The 13,018-nt window shown below is 48.2% G+C and overlaps 1 protein-coding gene and 25 non-coding genes across 29 annotated transcripts in view; 25 read left to right on the top strand and 1 right to left on the bottom strand.

The window, feature by feature from the left end:
• zgc:113135 overlaps positions 1–13,018 on the bottom strand; it is a 283,991-nt gene that overhangs the window by 99,800 nt on the left and 171,173 nt on the right. The gene's annotated exons all lie outside the window — the stretch shown is intronic.
• LOC137494854 (U6 spliceosomal RNA) lies at positions 61–167 on the top strand. The gene has a single exon (XR_011014798.2). It is a non-coding gene; the product is annotated as a U6 spliceosomal RNA (small nuclear RNA).
• On the top strand, positions 591–697 carry LOC137494732 (U6 spliceosomal RNA). Its single transcript, XR_011014678.1, has one exon. It is a non-coding gene; the product is annotated as a U6 spliceosomal RNA (small nuclear RNA).
• LOC141384180 (U6 spliceosomal RNA) lies at positions 1,116–1,222 on the top strand. Its single transcript, XR_012405236.1, has one exon. It is a non-coding gene; the product is annotated as a U6 spliceosomal RNA (small nuclear RNA).
• Positions 1,646–1,752, top strand: LOC141384268 (U6 spliceosomal RNA). Its single transcript, XR_012405331.1, has one exon. It is a non-coding gene; the product is annotated as a U6 spliceosomal RNA (small nuclear RNA).
• On the top strand, positions 2,173–2,279 carry LOC137495060 (U6 spliceosomal RNA). The gene has a single exon (XR_011015004.2). It is a non-coding gene; the product is annotated as a U6 spliceosomal RNA (small nuclear RNA).
• LOC137494728 (U6 spliceosomal RNA) lies at positions 2,703–2,809 on the top strand. The gene has a single exon (XR_011014674.1). It is a non-coding gene; the product is annotated as a U6 spliceosomal RNA (small nuclear RNA).
• Positions 3,233–3,339, top strand: LOC137494941 (U6 spliceosomal RNA). Its single transcript, XR_011014885.2, has one exon. It is a non-coding gene; the product is annotated as a U6 spliceosomal RNA (small nuclear RNA).
• LOC137494727 (U6 spliceosomal RNA) lies at positions 3,758–3,864 on the top strand. Its single transcript, XR_011014673.2, has one exon. It is a non-coding gene; the product is annotated as a U6 spliceosomal RNA (small nuclear RNA).
• Positions 4,288–4,394, top strand: LOC137494726 (U6 spliceosomal RNA). The gene has a single exon (XR_011014672.1). It is a non-coding gene; the product is annotated as a U6 spliceosomal RNA (small nuclear RNA).
• On the top strand, positions 4,815–4,921 carry LOC137494853 (U6 spliceosomal RNA). Its single transcript, XR_011014797.1, has one exon. It is a non-coding gene; the product is annotated as a U6 spliceosomal RNA (small nuclear RNA).
• On the top strand, positions 5,345–5,451 carry LOC137494939 (U6 spliceosomal RNA). The gene has a single exon (XR_011014883.2). It is a non-coding gene; the product is annotated as a U6 spliceosomal RNA (small nuclear RNA).
• LOC137494724 (U6 spliceosomal RNA) lies at positions 5,870–5,976 on the top strand. The gene has a single exon (XR_011014670.1). It is a non-coding gene; the product is annotated as a U6 spliceosomal RNA (small nuclear RNA).
• LOC137494723 (U6 spliceosomal RNA) lies at positions 6,400–6,506 on the top strand. Its single transcript, XR_011014669.1, has one exon. It is a non-coding gene; the product is annotated as a U6 spliceosomal RNA (small nuclear RNA).
• On the top strand, positions 6,928–7,034 carry LOC137494867 (U6 spliceosomal RNA). Its single transcript, XR_011014811.1, has one exon. It is a non-coding gene; the product is annotated as a U6 spliceosomal RNA (small nuclear RNA).
• On the top strand, positions 7,458–7,564 carry LOC137494722 (U6 spliceosomal RNA). Its single transcript, XR_011014668.1, has one exon. It is a non-coding gene; the product is annotated as a U6 spliceosomal RNA (small nuclear RNA).
• Positions 7,985–8,091, top strand: LOC137494852 (U6 spliceosomal RNA). Its single transcript, XR_011014796.2, has one exon. It is a non-coding gene; the product is annotated as a U6 spliceosomal RNA (small nuclear RNA).
• LOC137494986 (U6 spliceosomal RNA) lies at positions 8,515–8,621 on the top strand. Its single transcript, XR_011014930.2, has one exon. It is a non-coding gene; the product is annotated as a U6 spliceosomal RNA (small nuclear RNA).
• LOC137494721 (U6 spliceosomal RNA) lies at positions 9,045–9,151 on the top strand. The gene has a single exon (XR_011014667.1). It is a non-coding gene; the product is annotated as a U6 spliceosomal RNA (small nuclear RNA).
• LOC141384206 (U6 spliceosomal RNA) lies at positions 9,575–9,681 on the top strand. Its single transcript, XR_012405262.1, has one exon. It is a non-coding gene; the product is annotated as a U6 spliceosomal RNA (small nuclear RNA).
• Positions 10,100–10,206, top strand: LOC141382033 (U6 spliceosomal RNA). Its single transcript, XR_012402976.1, has one exon. It is a non-coding gene; the product is annotated as a U6 spliceosomal RNA (small nuclear RNA).
• LOC141382018 (U6 spliceosomal RNA) lies at positions 10,627–10,733 on the top strand. The gene has a single exon (XR_012402957.1). It is a non-coding gene; the product is annotated as a U6 spliceosomal RNA (small nuclear RNA).
• Positions 11,157–11,263, top strand: LOC141384267 (U6 spliceosomal RNA). The gene has a single exon (XR_012405329.1). It is a non-coding gene; the product is annotated as a U6 spliceosomal RNA (small nuclear RNA).
• Positions 11,687–11,793, top strand: LOC141384205 (U6 spliceosomal RNA). Its single transcript, XR_012405261.1, has one exon. It is a non-coding gene; the product is annotated as a U6 spliceosomal RNA (small nuclear RNA).
• On the top strand, positions 12,212–12,318 carry LOC137494816 (U6 spliceosomal RNA). Its single transcript, XR_011014761.2, has one exon. It is a non-coding gene; the product is annotated as a U6 spliceosomal RNA (small nuclear RNA).
• Positions 12,742–12,848, top strand: LOC137494553 (U6 spliceosomal RNA). Its single transcript, XR_011014499.1, has one exon. It is a non-coding gene; the product is annotated as a U6 spliceosomal RNA (small nuclear RNA).

Raw genomic sequence — 13,018 nt, 5'->3', positions numbered from 1 at the left:
CTTGGAGGAACATTGCTGGGACTCGAGGCGTACATATGCCCTGAGCCTGTCCACTCGTCCGTGCTCGCTAAGGTGGCACATATACTAAAATTGGATCGATACAGAGAAGATTAGCATGGCCCCTGCGAAAGGATGACACGCAAATCCGTGAAGCGCTCCATATTGCTGATTTAGTGCGTGGGTAAAAGTACAGAAATGCAAAAAGACAAAAGGCTTTTCTCGATTCCAAATGGTGCATGAGGATGGGTTTAGCAAATCGTGGGAGGTGCTGCTGGGTCAACTGGAAAGTCTACATGCATGGTGAAAACGAATGTGGGATGCTTTGATCATTTGTTTTGTTGTGCAACCAATGCACTTTCAAAGCCCTTGCTTTACTGGGACTTTGCCATAGGCTATCCTGACACTCTAATTTCCCCCTGTCCATAAACTTGGTGACCTACTGCATCAATCAGTGTGCCTAGCACTGACAGGGCCAAAGCTCTGTAGTGCACGGCATACAAGTGGGAACATGGCTCTCCAGGTCCCACCACCTTGGAGGAACATTGCTGGGACTCAAGGCGTACATATGCCCTGAGCCTGACTGCTGATCTGTGCTCGCTACGGTGGCACATATACTAAAATTGGATCGATACAGAGAAGATTAGCATGGCCCCTGCGAAAGGATGACACGCAAATCCGTGAAGCGCTCCATATTGCTTTTTTAGTGCGTGGGTAAAAGTACAGAAATGAAAAAAGACAAAAGGCTTTTCACGTTTCCAAATGGTGCATGACGATGGGTTTAGCAAATCGTGGGAGGTGCTGCTGGGTCAACTGGAAAGTCTACATGCATGGTGACAACGAATGTGGGATGCTTTGATCATATGTTTTGTTGTGCTAATGCACTTCCAAAGCCCTTGCTTTAGTGGGATTGCCATAGGCTATCCTGACACTCTAAATTCCCCCCGTCCATAAACTTGGTGACCTACTGCATCAATCAGTGTGCCTAGCACTGACAGGGCCAAAGCTCTGTAGTGCACGGCATACAAGTGGGAACATGGCTCTCCAGGTCCCACCACCTTGGAGGAACATTGCTGGGACTCGAGGCGTACATATGCCCTGAGCCTGTCCACTCGTCCGTGCTCGCTACGGTGGCACATATACTAAAATTGGATCGATACAGAGAAGATTAGCATGGCCCCTGCGAAAGGATGACACGCAAATCCGTGAAGCGCTCCATATTGTTGTTTTAGTGCGTGGGTAAAAGTACAGAAATGCAAAAAGACAAAAGGCTTTTCACGATTCCAAATGGTGCATGAGGATGGGTTTAGCAAATCGTGGGAGGTGCTGCTGGGTCAACTGGAAAGTCTACATGCATGGTGAAAACGAATGTGGGATGCTTTGATCATTTGTTTTGTTGTGCAACCAATGCACTTTCAAAGCCCTTGCTTTACTGGGACTTTGCCATAGGCTATCCTGACACTCTAATTTCCCCCTGTCCATAAACTTGGTGACCTACTGCATCAATCAGTGTGCCTAGCACTGACAGGGCCAAAGCTCTGTAGTGCACGGCATACAAGTGGGAACATGGCTCTCCAGGTCCCACCACCTTGGAGGAACATTGCTGGGACTCGAGGCGTACATATGCCCTGAGCCTGACTGCTGATCTGTGCTCGCTACGGTGGCACATATACTAAAATTGGATCGATACAGAGAAGATTAGCATGGCCCCTGCGAAAGGATGACACGCAAATCCGTGAAGCGCTCCATATTGCTGTTTTAGTGCGTGGGTAAAAGTACAGAAATGAAAAAAGACAAAAGGCTTTTCACGATTCCAAATGGTGCATGAGGATGGGTTTAGCAAATCGTGGGAGGTGCTGCTGGGTCAACTGGAAAGTCTACATGCATGGTGAAAACGAATGTGGGATGCTTTGATCGTTTGTTTTGTTGTGCTAATGCACTTCCAAAGCCCTTGCTTTAGTGGGACTTTGCCATAGGCTATCCTGACACTCTAATTTCCCCCTGTCCATAAACTTGGTGACCTACTGCATCAATCAGTGTGCCTAGCACTGACAGGGCCAAAGCTCTGTAGTGCACGGCATACAAGTGGGAACATGGCTCTTCGGGTCCCACCACCTTGAAGGAACATTGCTGGGACTCGAGGCGTACATATGCCCTGAGCCTGACCGCTGGTCTGTGCTTGCTACGGTGGCACATATACTAAAATTGGATCGATACAGAGAAGATTAGCATGGCCCCTGCGAAAGGATGACACGCAAATCCGTGAAGCGCTCCATATTGCTGTTTTAGTGCGTGGGTAAAAGTACAGAAATGAAAAAAGACAAAAGGCTTTTCACGATTCCAAATGGTGCATGAGGATGGGTTTAGCAAATCGTGGGAGGTGCTGCTGGGTCAACTGGAAAGTCTACATGCATGGTGAAAACGAATGTGAGATGCTTTGATCGTTTGCTTTGTTGTGCAACCAATGCACTTCCAAAGCCCTTGCTTTACTGGGACTTTGCCATAGGCTATCCTGACACTCTAATTTCCCCCCGTCCATAAACTTGGTGACCTACTGCATCAATCAGTGTGCCTAGCACTGACAGGGCCAAAGCTCTGTAGTGCACGGCATACAAGTGGGAACATGGCTCTCCAGGTCCCACCACCTTGGAGGAACATTGCTGGGACTCGAGGCGTACATATGCCCTGAGCCTGTCCACTCGTCCGTGCTCGCTACGGTGGCACATATACTAAAATTGGATCGATACAGAGAAGATTAGCATGGCCCCTGCGAAAGGATGACACGCAAATCCGTGAAGCGCTCCATATTGCTGATTTAGTGCGTGGGTAAAAGTACAGAAATGCAAAAAGACAAAAGGCTTTTCTCGATTCCAAATGGTGCATGAGGATGGGTTTAGCAAATCGTGGGAGGTGCTGCTGGGTCAACTGGAAAGTCTACATGCATGGTGAAAACGAATGTGGGATGCTTTGATCATTTGTTTTGTTGTGCAACCAATGCACTTTCAAAGCCCTTGCTTTACTGGGACTTTGCCATAGGCTATCCTGACACTCTAATTTCCCCCTGTCCATAAACTTGGTGACCTACTGCATCAATCAGTGTGCCTAGCACTGACAGGGCCAAAGCTCTGTAGTGCACGGCATACAAGTGGGAACATGGCTCTCCAGGTCCCACCACCTTGGAGGAACATTGCTGGGACTCAAGGCGTACATATGCCCTGAGCCTGACTGCTGATCTGTGCTCGCTACGGTGGCACATATACTAAAATTGGATCGATACAGAGAAGATTAGCATGGCCCCTGCGAAAGGATGACACGCAAATCCGTGAAGCGCTCCATATTGCTTTTTTAGTGCGTGGGTAAAAGTACAGAAATGAAAAAAGACAAAAGGCTTTTCACGTTTCCAAATGGTGCATGACGATGGGTTTAGCAAATCGTGGGAGGTGCTGCTGGGTCAACTGGAAAGTCTACATGCATGGTGACAACGAATGTGGGATGCTTTGATCATATGTTTTGTTGTGCTAATGCACTTCCAAAGCCCTTGCTTTAGTGGGATTGCCATAGGCTATCCTGACACTCTAAATTCCCCCCGTCCATAAACTTGGTGACCTACTGCATCAATCAGTGTGCCTAGCACTGACAGGGCCAAAGCTCTGTAGTGCACGGCATACAAGTGGGAACATGGCTCTCCAGGTCCCACCACCTTGGAGGAACATTGCTGGGACTCGAGGCGTACATATGCCCTGAGCCTGTCCACTCGTCCGTGCTCGCTACGGTGGCACATATACTAAAATTGGATCGATACAGAGAAGATTAGCATGGCCCCTGCGAAAGGATGACACGCAAATCCGTGAAGCGCTCCATATTGTTGTTTTAGTGCGTGGGTAAAAGTACAGAAATGCAAAAAGACAAAAGGCTTTTCACGATTCCAAATGGTGCATGAGGATGGGTTTAGCAAATCGTGGGAGGTGCTGCTGGGTCAACTGGAAAGTCTACATGCATGGTGAAAACGAATGTGGGATGCTTTGATCATTTGTTTTGTTGTGCAACCAATGCACTTTCAAAGCCCTTGCTTTACTGGGACTTTGCCATAGGCTATCCTGACACTCTAATTTCCCCCTGTCCATAAACTTGGTGACCTACTGCATCAATCAGTGTGCCTAGCACTGACAGGGCCAAAGCTCTGTAGTGCACGGCATACAAGTGGGAACATGGCTCTCCAGGTCCCACCACCTTGGAGGAACATTGCTGGGACTCGAGGCGTACATATGCCCTGAGCCTGACTGCTGATCTGTGCTCGCTACGGTGGCACATATACTAAAATTGGATCGATACAGAGAAGATTAGCATGGCCCCTGCGAAAGGATGACACGCAAATCCGTGAAGCGCTCCATATTGCTGTTTTAGTGCGTGGGTAAAAGTACAGAAATGAAAAAAGACAAAAGGCTTTTCACGATTCCAAATGGTGCATGAGGATGGGTTTAGCAAATCGTGGGAGGTGCTGCTGGGTCAACTGGAAAGTCTACATGCATGGTGAAAACGAATGTGGGATGCTTTGATCGTTTGTTTTGTTGTGCTAATGCACTTCCAAAGCCCTTGCTTTAGTGGGACTTTGCCATAGGCTATCCTGACACTCTAATTTCCCCCTGTCCATAAACTTGGTGACCTACTGCATCAATCTGTGTGCCTAGCACTGACAGGGCCAAAGCTCTGTAGTGCACGGCATACAAGTGGGAACATGGCTCTTCGGGTCCCACCACCTTGGAGGAACATTGCTGGGACTCGAGGCGTACATATGCCCTGAGCCTGACCACTGGTCTGTGCTTGCTACGGTGGCACATATACTAAAATTGGATCGATACAGAGAAGATTAGCATGGCCCCTGCGAAAGGATGACACGCAAATCCGTGAAGCGCTCCATATTGCTGTTTTAGTGCGTGGGTAAAAGTACAGAAATGAAAAAAGACAAAAGGCTTTTCACGATTCCAAATGGTGCATGAGGATGGGTTTAGCAAATCGTGGGAGGTGCTGCTGGGTCAACTGGAAAGTCTACATGCATGGTGAAAACGAATGTGGGATGCTTTGATCGTTTGCTTTGTTGTGCAACCAATGCACTTCCAAAGCCCTTGCTTTACTGGGACTTTGCCATAGGCTATCCTGACACTCTAATTTCCCCCTGTCCATAAACTTGGTGACCTACTGCATCAATCAGTGTGCCTAGCACTGACAGGGCCAAAGCTCTGTAGTGCACGGCATACAAGTGGGAACATGGCTCTCCAGGTCCCACCACCTTGGAGGAACATTGCTGGGACTCGAGGCGTACATATGCCCTGAGCCTGTCCACTCGTCCGTGCTCGCTACGGTGGCACATATACTAAAATTGGATCGATACAGAGAAGATTAGCATGGCCCCTGAGAAAGGATGACACGCAAATCCGTGAAGCGCTCCATATTGCTTTTTTAATGCGTGGGTAAAAGTACAGAAATGAAAAAAGACAAAAGGCTTTTCACGTTTCCAAATGGTGCATGAGGATGGGTTTAGCAAATCGTGGGAGGTGCTGCTGGGTCAACTGGAAAGTCTACATGCATGGTGACAACGAATGTGGGATGCTTTGATCATATGTTTTGTTGTGCTAATGCACTTCCAAAGCCCTTGCTTTAGTGGGATTGCCATAGGCTATCCTGACACTCTAAATTCCCCCCGTCCATAAACTTGGTGACCTACTGCATCAATCAGTGTGCCTAGCACTGACAGGGCCAAAGCTCTGTAGTGCACGGCATACAAGTGGGAACATGGCTCTCCAGGTCCCACCACCTTGGAGGAACATTGCTGGGACTCGAGGCGTACATATGCCCTGAGCCTGTCCACTCGTCCGTGCTCGCTACGGTGGCACATATACTAAAATTGGATCGATACAGAGAAGATTAGCATGGCCCCTGCGAAAGGATGACACGCAAATCCGTGAAGCGCTCCATATTGCTGTTTTAGTGCGTGGGTAAAAGTACAGAAATGCAAAAAGACAAAAGGCTTTTCACGATTCCAAATGGTGCATGAGGATGGGTTTAGCAAATCGTGGGAGGTGCTGCTGGGTCAACTGGAAAGTCTACATGCATGGTGAAAACGAATGTGGGATGCTTTGATCATTTGTTTTGTTGTGCAACCAATGCACTTTCAAAGCCCTTGCTTTACTGGGACTTTGCCATAGGCTATCCTGACACTCTAATTTCCCCCTGTCCATAAACTTGGTGACCTACTGCATCAATCAGTGTGCCTAGCACTGACAGGGCCAAAGCTCTGTAGTGCACGGCATACAAGTGGGAACATGGCTCTCCAGGTCCCACCACCTTGGAGGAACATTGCTGGGACTCGAGGCGTACATATGCCCTGAGCCTGACTGCTGATCTGTGCTCGCTACGGTGGCACATATACTAAAATTGGATCGATACAGAGAAGATTAGCATGGCCCCTGCGAAAGGATGACACGCAAATCCGTGAAGCGCTCCATATTGCTGTTTTAGTGCGTGGGTAAAAGTACAGAAATGAAAAAAGACAAAAGGCTTTTTTACGATTCCAAATGGTGCATGAGGATGGGTTTAGCAAATCGTGGGAGGTGCTGCTGGGTCAACTGGAAAGTCTACATGCATGGTGAAAACGAATGTGGGATGCTTTGATCGTTTGTTTTGTTGTGCTAATGCACTTCCAAAGCCCTTGCTTTAGTGGGACTTTGCCATAGGCTATCCTGACACTCTAATTTCCCCCTGTCCATAAACTTGGTGACCTACTGCATCAATCAGTGTGCCTAGCACTGACAGGGCCAAAGCTCTGTAGTGCACGGCATACAAGTGGGAACATGGCTCTTCGGGTCCCACCACCTTGAAGGAACATTGCTGGGACTCGAGGCGTACATATGCCCTGAGCCTGACCGCTGGTCTGTGCTTGCTACGGTGGCACATATACTAAAATTGGATCGATACAGAGAAGATTAGCATGGCCCCTGCGAAAGGATGACACGCAAATCCGTGAAGCGCTCCATATTGCTGTTTTAGTGCGTGGGTAAAAGTACAGAAATGCAAAAAGACAAAAGGCTTTTCACGATTCCAAATGGTGCATGAGGATGGGTTTAGCAAATCGTGGGAGGTGCTGCTCGGTCAACTGGAAAGTCTACATGCATGGTGAAAACGAATGTGGTATGCTTTGATCATTTGTTTTGTTGTGCAACCAATGCACTTCCAAAGCCCTTGCTTTACTGGGACTTTGCCATAGGCTATCCTGACACTCTAATTTCCCCCTGTCCATAAACTTGGTGACCTACTGCATCAATCAGTGTGCCTAGCACTGACAGGGCCAAAGCTCTGTAGTGCACGGCATACAAGTGGGAACATGGCTCTCCAGGTCCCACCACCTTGGAGGAACATTGCTGGGACTCGAGGCGTACATATGCCCTGAGCCTGACTGCTGATCTGTGCTCGCTACGGTGGCACATATACTAAAATTGGATCGATACAGAGAAGATTAGCATGGCCCCTGCGAAAGGATGACACGCAAATCCGTGAAGCGCTCCATATTGCTGTTTTAGTGCGTGGGTAAAAGTACAGAAATGCAAAAAGACAAAAGGCTTTTCACGATTCCAAATGGTGCATGAGGATGGGTTTAGCAAATCGTGGGAGGTGCTGCTGGGTCAACTGGAAAGTCTACATGCATGGTGAAAACGAATGTGGGATGCTTTGATCGTTTGTTTTGTTGTGATAATGCACTTCCAAAGCCCTTGCTTTAGTGGGACTTTGCCATAGGCTATCCTGACACTCTAATTTCCCCCTGTCCATAAACTTGGTGACCTACTGCATCAATCAGTGTGCCTAGCACTGACAGGGCCAAAGCTCTGTAGTGCACGGCATACAAGTGGGAACATGGCTCTTCGGGTCCCACCACCTTGAAGGAACATTGCTGGGACTCGAGGCGTACATATGCCCTGAGCCTGACCGCTGGTCTGTGCTTGCTACGGTGGCACATATACTAAAATTGGATCGATACAGAGAAGATTAGCATGGCCCCCGCGAAAGGATGACACGCAAATCCGTGAAGCGCTCCATATTGCTGTTTTAGTGCGTGGGTAAAAGTACAGAAATGAAAAAAGACAAAAGGCTTTTCACGATTCCAAATGGTGCATGAGGATGGGTTTAGCAAATCGTGGGAGGTGCTGCTGGGTCAACTGGAAAGTCTACATGCATGGTGAAAACGAATGTGAGATGCTTTGATCGTTTGCTTTGTTGTGCAACCAATGCACTTCCAAAGCCCTTGCTTTACTGGGACTTTGCCATAGGCTATCCTGACACTCTAATTTCCCCCCGTCCATAAACTTGGTGACCTACTGCATCAATCAGTGTGCCTAGCACTGACAGGGCCAAAGCTCTGTAGTGCACGGCATACAAGTGGGAACATGGCTCTCCAGGTCCCACCACCTTGGAGGAACATTGCTGGGACTCGAGGCGTACATATGCCCTGAGCCTGTCTACTCGTCTGTGCTCGCTACGGTGGCACATATACTAAAATTGGATCGATACAGAGAAGATTAGCATGGCCCCTGCGAAAGGATGACACGCAAATCCATGAAGCGCTCCATATTGCTGATTTAGTGCGTGGGTAAAAGTACAGAAATGCAAAAAGACAAAAGGCTTTTCACGATTCCAAATGGTGCATGAGGATGGGTTTAGCAAATCGTGGGAGGTGCTGCTGGGTCAACTGGAAAGTCTACATGCATGGTGAAAACGAATGTGGGATGCTTAGATCATTTGTTTTGTTGTGCAACCAATGCACTTTCAAAGCCCTTGCTTTACTGGGACTTTGCCATAGGCTATCCTGACACTCTAATTTCCCCCTGTCCATAAACTTGGTGACCTACTGCATCAATCAGTGTGCCTAGCACTGACAGGGCCAAAGCTCTGTAGTGCACGGCATACAAGTGGGAATATGGCTCTCCAGGTCCCACCACCTTGGAGGAACATTGCTGGGACTCGAGGCGTACATATGCCCTGAGCCTGACTGCTGATCTGTGCTCGCTACGGTGGCACATATACTAAAATTGGATCGATACAGAGAAGATTAGCATGGCCCCTGCGAAAGGATGACACGCAAATCCGTGAAGCGCTCCATATTGCTTTTTTAGTGCGTGGGTAAAAGTACAGAAATGCAAAAAGACAAAAGGCTTTTCACGATTCCAAATGGTGCATGAGGATGGGTTTAGCAAATCGTGGGAGGTGCTGCTGGGTCAACTGGAAAGTCTACATGCATGGTGAAAACGAATGTGGGATGCTTTGATCGTTTGCTTTGTTGTGCAACCAATGCACTTCCAAAGCCCTTGCTTTAGTGGGACTTTGCCATAGGCTATCCTGACACTCTAATTTCCCCCTGTCCATAAACTTGGTGACCTACTGCATCAATCTGTGTGCCTAGCACTGACAGGGCCAAAGCTCTGTAGTGCACGGCATACAAGTGGGAACATGGCTCTCCAGGTCCCACCACCTTGGAGGAACATTGCTGGGACTCAAGGCGTACATATGCCCTGAGCCTGACTGCTGATCTGTGCTCGCTACGGTGGCACATATACTAAAATTGGATCGATACAGAGAAGATTAGCATGGCCCCTGCGAAAGGATGACACGCAAATCCGTGAAGCGCTCCATATTGCTTTTTTAGTGCGTGGGTAAAAGTACAGAAATGAAAAAAGACAAAAGGCTTTTCACGTTTCCAAATGGTGCATGACGATGGGTTTAGCAAATCGTGGGAGGTGCTGCTGGGTCAACTGGAAAGTCTACATGCATGGTGACAACGAATGTGGGATGCTTTGATCATATGTTTTGTTGTGCTAATGCACTTCCAAAGCCCTTGCTTTAGTGGGATTGCCATAGGCTATCCTGACACTCTAAATTCCCCCCGTCCATAAACTTGGTGACCTACTGCATCAATCAGTGTGCCTAGCACTGACAGGGCCAAAGCTCTGTAGTGCACGGCATACAAGTGGGAACATGGCTCTCCAGGTCCCACCACCTTGGAGGAACATTGCTGGGACTCGAGGCGTACATATGCCCTGAGCCTGTCCACTCGTCCGTGCTCGCTACGGTGGCACATATACTAAAATTGGATCGATACAGAGAAGATTAGCATGGCCCCTGCGAAAGGGTGACACGCAAATCCGTGAAGCGCTCCATATTGTTGTTTTAGTGCGTGGGTAAAAGTACAGAAATGAAAAAAGACAAAAGGCTTTTCACGATTCCAAATGGTGCATGAGGATGGGTTTAGCAAATCGTGGGAGGTGCTGCTGGGTCAACTGGAAAGTCTACATGCATGGTGAAAACGAATGTGGGATGCTTTGATCGTTTGTTTTGTTGTGCTAATGCACTTCCAAAGCCCTTGCTTTAGTGGGACTTTGCCATAGGCTATCCTGACACTCTAATTTCCCCCTGTCCATAAACTTGGTGACCTACTGCATCAATCAGTGTGCCTAGCACTGACAGGGCCAAAGCTCTGTAGTGCACGGCATACAAGTGGGAACATGGCTCTTCGGGTCCCACCACCTTGAAGGAACATTGCTGGGACTCGAGGCGTACATATGCCCTGAGCCTGACCGCTGGTCTGTGCTTGCTACGGTGGCACATATACTAAAATTGGATCGATACAGAGAAGATTAGCATGGCCCCTGCGAAAGGATGACACGCAAATCCGTGAAGCGCTCCATATTGCTGTTTTAGTGCGTGGGTAAAAGTACAGAAATGAAAAAAGACAAAAGGCTTTTCACGATTCCAAATGGTGCATGAGGATGGGTTTAGCAAATCGTGGGAGGTGCTGCTGGGTCAACTGGAAAGTCTACATGCATGGTGAAAACGAATGTGAGATGCTTTGATCGTTTGCTTTGTTGTGCAACCAATGCACTTCCAAAGCCCTTGCTTTAGTGGGACTTTGCCATAGGCTATCCTGACACTCTAATTTCCCCCCGTCCATAAACTTGGTGACCTACTGCATCAATCAGTGTGCCTAGCACTGACAGGGCCAAAGCTCTGTAGTGCACGGCATACAAGTGGGAACATGGCTCTCCAGGTCCCACCACCTTGGAGGAACATTGCTGGGACTCGAGGCGTACATATGCCCTGAGCCTGTCCACTCGTCCGTGCTCGCTACGGTGGCACATATACTAAAATTGGATCGATACAGAGAAGATTAGCATGGCCCCTGCGAAAGGATGACACGCAAATCCGTGAAGCGCTCCATATTGCTGATTTAGTGCGTGGGTAAAAGTACAGAAATGCAAAAAGACAAAAGGCTTTTCTCGATTCCAAATGGTGCATGAGGATGGGTTTAGCAAATCGTGGGAGGTGCTGCTGGGTCAACTGGAAAGTCTACATGCATGGTGAAAACGAATGTGGGATGCTTTGATCATTTGTTTTGTTGTGCAACCAATGCACTTTCAAAGCCCTTGCTTTACTGGGACTTTGCCATAGGCTATCCTGACACTCTAATTTCCCCCTGTCCATAAACTTGGTGACCTACTGCATCAATCAGTGTGCCTAGCACTGACAGGGCCAAAGCTCTGTAGTGCACGGCATACAAGTGGGAACATGGCTCTCCAGGTCCCACCACCTTGGAGGAACATTGCTGGGACTCAAGGCGTACATATGCCCTGAGCCTGACTGCTGATCTGTGCTCGCTACGGTGGCACATATACTAAAATTGGATCGATACAGAGAAGATTAGCATGGCCCCTGCGAAAGGATGACACGCAAATCCGTGAAGCGCTCCATATTGCTTTTTTAGTGCGTGGGTAAAAGTACAGAAATGAAAAAAGACAAAAGGCTTTTCACGTTTCCAAATGGTGCATGACGATGGGTTTAGCAAATCGTGGGAGGTGCTGCTGGGTCAACTGGAAAGTCTACATGCATGGTGACAACGAATGTGGGATGCTTTGATCATATGTTTTGTTGTGCTAATGCACTTCCAAAGCCCTTGCTTTAGTGGGATTGCCATAGGCTATCCTGACACTCTAAATTCCCCCCGTCCATAAACTTGGTGACCTACTGCATCAATCAGTGTGCCTAGCACTGACAGGGCCAAAGCTCTGTAGTGCACGGCATACAAGTGGGAACATGGCTCTCCAGGTCCCACCACCTTGGAGGAACATTGCTGGGACTCGAGGCGTACATATGCCCTGAGCCTGTCCACTCGTCCGTGCTCGCTACAGTGGCACATATACTAAAATTGGATCGATACAGAGAAGATTAGCATGGCCCCTGCGAAAGGATGACACGCAAATCCGTGAAGCGCTCCATATTGTTGTTTTAGTGCGTGGGTAAAAGTACAGAAATGCAAAAAGACAAAAGGCTTTTCACGATTCCAAATGGTGCATGAGGATGGGTTTAGCAAATCGTGGGAGGTGCTGCTGGGTCAACTGGAAAGTCTACATGCATGGTGAAAACGAATGTGGGATGCTTTGATCATTTGTTTTGTTGTGCAACCAATGCACTTTCAAAGCCCTTGCTTTACTGGGACTTTGCCATAGGCTATCCTGACACTCTAATTTCCCCCTGTCCATAAACTTGGTGACCTACTGCATCAATCAGTGTGCCTAGCACTGACAGGGCCAAAGCTCTGTAGTGCACGGCATACAAGTGGGAACATGGCTCTCCAGGTCCCACCACCTTGGAGGAACATTGCTGGGACTCGAGGCGTACATATGCCCTGAGCCTGACTGCTGATCTGTGCTCGCTACGGTGGCACATATACTAAAATTGGATCGATACAGAGAAGATTAGCATGGCCCCTGCGAAAGGATGACACGCAAATCCGTGAAGCGCTCCATATTGCTGTTTTAGTGCGTGGGTAAAAGTACAGAAATGAAAAAAGACAAAAGGCTTTTCACGATTCCAAATGGTGCATGAGGATGGGTTTAGCAAATCGTGGGAGGTGCTGCTGGGTCAACTGGAAAGTCTACATGCATGGTGAAAACGAATGTGGGATGCTTTGATCGTTTGTTTT

Source organism: Danio rerio, chromosome 4, assembly GCF_049306965.1.
Source record: "Danio rerio strain Tuebingen ecotype United States chromosome 4, GRCz12tu, whole genome shotgun sequence".
Taxonomy (NCBI): Eukaryota; Metazoa; Chordata; class Actinopteri; order Cypriniformes; family Danionidae; genus Danio; species Danio rerio.
The sequence above is the reverse complement of the archived record's forward strand: the minus strand, read 5'-3'. Positions and strand labels throughout refer to the sequence as shown.